The sequence below is a fragment of the Citrus clementina genome, unplaced genomic scaffold, assembly GCF_000493195.1.
Source record: "Citrus clementina cultivar Clemenules unplaced genomic scaffold, Citrus_clementina_v1.0 scaffold_1, whole genome shotgun sequence".
NCBI lineage: Eukaryota > Viridiplantae > Streptophyta > Magnoliopsida > Sapindales > Rutaceae > Citrus > Citrus x clementina.
The window spans coordinates 13,303,316-13,309,626 of NW_006263303.1; positions in this window are offsets into that span (position 1 = coordinate 13,303,316).

Genomic DNA, 6,311 nt, shown 5'->3' on the forward strand with positions numbered 1-6,311 from the left:
ATATTGTCTGCGTCTTTAGACTCAGCGTCTTTGGGGTGTATGGGCACCCTAGAAACAAAACTGTACGGGCCTTGTTAAGTCCCAAAGCGGACAATATCTTACCAGGTCTGGGTTGGGTTATGACATTATGGTATCAGAGCAGCTCTGCGTGCCTCTTGAGCGATGGTGGGACAAACCTCAATGAAGACACTGATTCCCCAAGCGAGGGTGTATATAATACCCTAAGCAAATCCCACATCGGCAAAGCACGTGGAGATATACTGCGTTTATAAGGGGTAATCCACACCTTAATTGGTAAGACGCGTTTTGAGGTGTATGGGCCGCCCAGAAAAAAAAAAACCCGTGCGGGCCTTGTTAAAGCCCAAAGCAGACAATATTTTGCCAGTTCTAGGTTGGGTCATGACACTAGGTGCTTAACAACAAAAAGACAGGGTCCTTGAGATAACCACCTCAAGGTGTCTGAGACATGTTCATCATCATCTATCATCTCATATACCTATAAAATAATAACTGTAATGAATGAATAATTGTATAAACAAGACAATAGATTTACTAAAAAAAATATATAATGGAACATATATTATTAACCTTCTTATTAAGCCAATTTGAAAAGGTGCAGTTGTGCTCGTTACTCAACCATCTCTCATTCTTGGCTTTTTGTGAATGATGACCCTTTAGCCATTCAATGTGCTCACTACATATTTGACATATACATATTAAGCTACTGTTCAAATTCATTAAAAATAATTTAGTAAAGGTACAAATTAAAGGTAAAACATTAACAAACGTAATAAATGGCTAAACTTCTTCTGTGTTTTGCAACACATACAGGTGTGCTTGATAACTTGCTCAAATTTTCCACTAGGCAAAGGCTTATCAATTAAAGAGGTTTCTACATGTCCAGGAGGAAGCCCAATTGTACGCATGTTTGAAACATATTCTGCACAAAATTCCAAAGCCTCTTCGACAATGTAACTCTCAACTATGCATCCCTTAGGGTTATTATTGTTTAGAACATAAGCCTTTACGCCTTTCATGTTCCTTTCAAATGGGTACATCCATCTTAAGTATGCCGGCCCACATAGTCTAACTTCATTAACTAAATGGGTGGTTAAATGGATCATTATGTCAAAAAAAGGATAGTGGAAAACATTTTTCAAGTAGGCATAAGGTTAGTGCAATGTCTTCTTCCATGTGGTCAAGTTTGGTCACATCAACAACCATTGTGTTTAAGGAATTAAAGAAGAAGCACAATCTAATAATGGCATATTTAACATGACAGTGATGAGACTTTAACTCTTGAAGTTTTAAGTCTTTCATTGACACTAGGTTCTTAATGTTTGAAGAATAACCTACAGGAACCTTTATGTTTTTTAATGCTTTACAAAACCTTTTCTTTTCTTCTTTGGTCAAGGTGTAACAAGCTGGAGGCAAAAAAGTACGATTATTTTCTTTAACATCATATGTCAATTTCTTCAAAATCTTTAAAACTTTTAGATCCCACCTCGACTTAATACCATCTTTGGTCTTTCCCGGTATATTTAGTAATGTTTTGTAGATGCTTTCACAAATATTTTTTTCAATGTGCATACCATCTAACTGGTGACGAATAAGCAAGTACTTCTAATACTCTAACTTAAAGAATGTTGATTTTTTCTTCCACCAAGCACGATCATCCTCATCATCCTTTTTCTCGCCTTTTTTTTGCACTTTTTATCTTTCACTTTACCCCATTTGTGTTCAATACTCTCCATTGTTCGAAAAATGGCCTCGCCATTCAATGGTTTCGAAGGAGGCTCTCTTTCATGTTTATTATTAAAAGGTTGCTTTTGAGTTCGAAAGGGATGATCATCAGGAAACCAACAACCATGGCCAATATACGCATTTTTTTTTATTGTGTTTAAGTATACATTTTGGCATATCTTCACCGCAATAAAGACAAGCATAATAATCATTGACCGTACAACCCGCTAAATTCCCATAAGCGGGAAAGTCATTTATAGTCCACAATAGCACAACCCGTAAATTGAAGAACTTTTTTATGTAGGCATCATAAGCTTCCACACCAACATTCCATAGAGTTTGCAAGTCCTCTATTAGTGGTGCCAAGTACAGATCAATATCATTACCAAACTGTTGTGGACTAAAAATTAATAAGGATAATATCATAAATTTTTGTTTCATACACAACTAGGGTGAAATATTGTATGTTACAAGAAGAATCAACCAGCAACTATACTTACTCCTAAGAGAGCTATGAGGATTAATGCCATCAGCTGATAGGGCAAGACACATATTTCTAGGCTCTAATCCAAAGGTAGGCCATTTTTCATCAACTAACTTCCATGTTGGTGAGTCAGTTGGATGTCGAAGCTTGCCATCTATTTCCCTCTCATTTACATGTCAAGTCAAGTCTTTAGCAGTTTGTGAGGACTCAAACATACACCTAAATCAAGGTATAAGAGGGAAATACCATAACACTTTTGCAGAAACCCCTTTCCTATAAGCAGCAACACTACCATCCATTTTCTTCCACCTAGATTCACTGCATGTAGAACAATTAGAAAGGCTTTCATACTCCTTTCTATAGAGTATATAATTATTTGGGCAAGCATGACTTTTGATGTACTCTAAGGCTAAAGCACTCATTGTCTTTTTGGCCTCATACATTGATACATGCAATGCATTTCCTTCCGGTAACATGTTAGAAAGAGCACTCAACAAATCTTAAATGCTACTATCAGACCACCCATATCTGCCTGTTATATTGTACAATTTAACTAAAGTTGATAACTTGGTAAATTTGTTTGATTCAGGGTACAAAGGCTTCTCAGAATCTTCTAATAGTTTTCTAAATGCTTTAGGATCACTATCACAATCCTTAAAAGTATCTTGAACCATTTCAATAGTATTACCACCATCATAATCCATATATCCACTGTCATTTCCGCAACCTATATTATCAGGAGATTTGTTGCGAATATCTTCCCCATGCTAAACCCATGTTTTGTATGACATATCAAAACCCTATATAATTAAATGATCTTTCACTTCTTTAGGCCTATGAAATGCTAAATTCCAACATTTATCACATGGTCGCCTAACAACACTAATTTCTTGATTACTTTCAACTGCAGTCTTAATAAATTTTTCCACACCAACCTCATACTCACTGGACAATCAATCATATTTAAGCCAAGATTTATCCATTTTTTGTCTAGTACCTGACATATAATTGAGACATACTTCACCATAATGCACTAATGGGCAGCAATGATAAACGGTTTCCATTATCAATAAACTAAGCAACAAAACATTATTAATATTCAGTTTATAAATTTAATGAAATAAATAAGTTTAAAACAAGACTTGTCATCATGTGCAACAAATATAACTTTACAAACATGCTATCATCATTTACCAAAACCACCGACTAACAATACCCAACTAATAATATCTTAAAAAACTTGGCCCACATACATTTAACATTTATTTAAAAAAAATTCTAGCAATCCAGCATTTTATGGACCACAAGACTATATATATATAAGCAACTAAACATTACTTGGTCCACATGACCAAACTTGCCCCCATATGATACCATTTCCTTCAAACATAAAAAAAGACAACTGAAAAAAGGGGGCTCACTTTTTAACTCAATAAAATACACAAAATCTAGCTCACAATCATTAGAAAAAAAAAATGTCAACACCATTGGACCACAGTTTTAGATTCATCCCAATAAAAGACACTAGTCAATGAAAAATGCTATATCATCAAGCAAAATCACTTCACACACATGCAAGCTTTGACTGAAAAATTACATAATATAACAATATTCAGACAAACCATTGCCAGCAAATATTTTTTAAACATTGAATAGAAAGGCAAGTAAAAAATTGAACAAACCTGATGTTAGAAATCGAGTTTGAAAGGGAACAAGGCAGTGAAATCCTGCGATTCAAAATAAATTTTTTTTTGAAAAAAAAGAAGAGGACATGCTAAATTAAATGATTGAGCAATTTCTAGATTTAATAAAAGGACAAAGTATAAGCTTCTTGAATTAAAAAAATAAAAAAATATAACAACAAAAACAAACAAGAATTAAAATAAATAAATAATAAAGATAAACCATTCATGATATAACTCCCAAAACAAAAGGGCATAAATTATGAACAAATAAGGGAGATAACAACAAAACTAACAATTAATTTTATAATGGTCAATTGATTTATTCAGAATAAAAATTAAAAAAGTTAATTAACGACAAACCTAGGGATTCAGCAATTACAGAATGGCTTCTCCAACGCCGATTGAACAATACAAAGAAGTAGTAACACTGACGGCTTCAATAGTGGACGCGAAGGCACAACAATGAGCGTATGTGGTGATTTTGTGCCTAAAAACAATGGGGGTTCAAAATAAGGATGCGAAGGCTCCTTCAATAGCATATACTATGATTTTGGTTTCCATGCAACAGATTTCAAAACCAATTTGTAGATTAAAATAGGTTAATTCTAGATTTTGAGGGGTTTCACTGCTTCGATTTCTCAACCCTTGCCGATGGAGTGAAAAGTCAAAGGTGCCAACACTTAGAATTTTTTTGTAGTTTAGTCAATAGATTTAAACGATAGCGTTTAAATGTTAAGTAAATATTTTTATTTTTAAAATTTTTTAAATCTGTTAAACAGTGTTGTTTCATGCCCAAAGTAATTCCATCTGAAACTCACAGTTTCATTAAATATTAATATGCTATCATGTTTATTTGATATATAAAAACTCTATCACAAATCTGTCATGGCTTTATAATGTATGAAAATTATGTCATGTGTCTATCATATTTTTGTAATAAATGACTAATTTTCTAATATCTATCACAAAAATTCTGTCATGGTAGCTCATTTTTCTAGTAGTGAATAATGATTGTTCAAAAAGGACAAGTTGTAATTTGTTTTACTTGATCAGATCTTTTTGTGTTATTGCAAATTTGTTATGCCGAATCCGAAGTATTTCTCTTCTTAAGCCGAATGTAATAATGTTACATATACTTTATCTTATTTGCATTTCATTCTTTAATTTTATTTATATTTGATGTATGGTACTTTTTTTTCAATTTTTTAGTTACAGGATATGGATGAGAAAATGCAAGTAATAGATTGTTCGAGAACTTTCATGCATAAGATATTCTTACTAATGAAGAAGGAGATACTAGTAGGACACTTGCTAAAATTGATTTATCTTTGGCCAACATGAATGCTACAAGAGATAGAAATGCAACTTTCATGTGGCATGATTACATACGTAAGTCATAATGTTTATCTTGTAATTTGATAATAATTTTGTTTCAATCATATGTGTTGTAATATATATCTTTAATTATAGTGTAAAAGTAATGACAATGTAAACCTTTTTTTTAAGTAATCCTAATACTAAATTATTTATGGTATATTTAATGAATTATTTGTTTAGTTAAGGAAGATTAGATAAATAAAATTTATAGTATTAGTTAAACAATTATATTATAATTATAAGTATGACTTAAATATATAGCAAAAATTGTTTATGAATGTGGTACTACTCAATACATATTCATTGTTTTTATCTTTTTCAATTGTGTCTATCGAACACTTATTATTGTTTTCAATTTTAAAATACAGGATACAGAAAATGATATCAAACGTATACTTAAATTCACAATACAATAACTGCAAAACACAATTTTCATTCTCATTTTTGTTTTTAGAAAATACCAATTCAGAAACAATACCGAACATGCCCTAATGCTATAGTTAAACAAGTTTTTTGCATCCGAAAATTGTCACACTTTTATTAAAACTTCTAAAGCCTCAATTTTAAATTTTTTTTCATATATTGCCCTTTGTTTTTTTGATAAAAAAAACAAATAGAAAATATTGAAAATTCAAATCTCAGTAAAACTCAAACTTGATTCCGTAGAAGCAATCAAAGCAATTGATTCAAAACCTTATCTTTCTCTTCCTTCCCAATCCAGAATTTTCTCATGAACCAAGCAAAACTCCTCCATTCAATAAACAACTCCCCAATCAAGCTAATATCACCATTTCATGAGAAACCATAAAAGAAAAACAATCAACAAAATTTAATGATTTACTTGCGTAAAAACTGAAGAAATTAAAAGATATTCTTAAATTTAAAAAAAAATTAATTGAAAACCTGATTGCGTTAAGCATCAAAAGTTGTAAGACCAAAGACCGAAAGATCGAAGCTGAGAGATCGAAATTGAAAGTGTGAGATCGAAGCCGAGACTAGAGATTGAAGCTGTAAGGAAGATG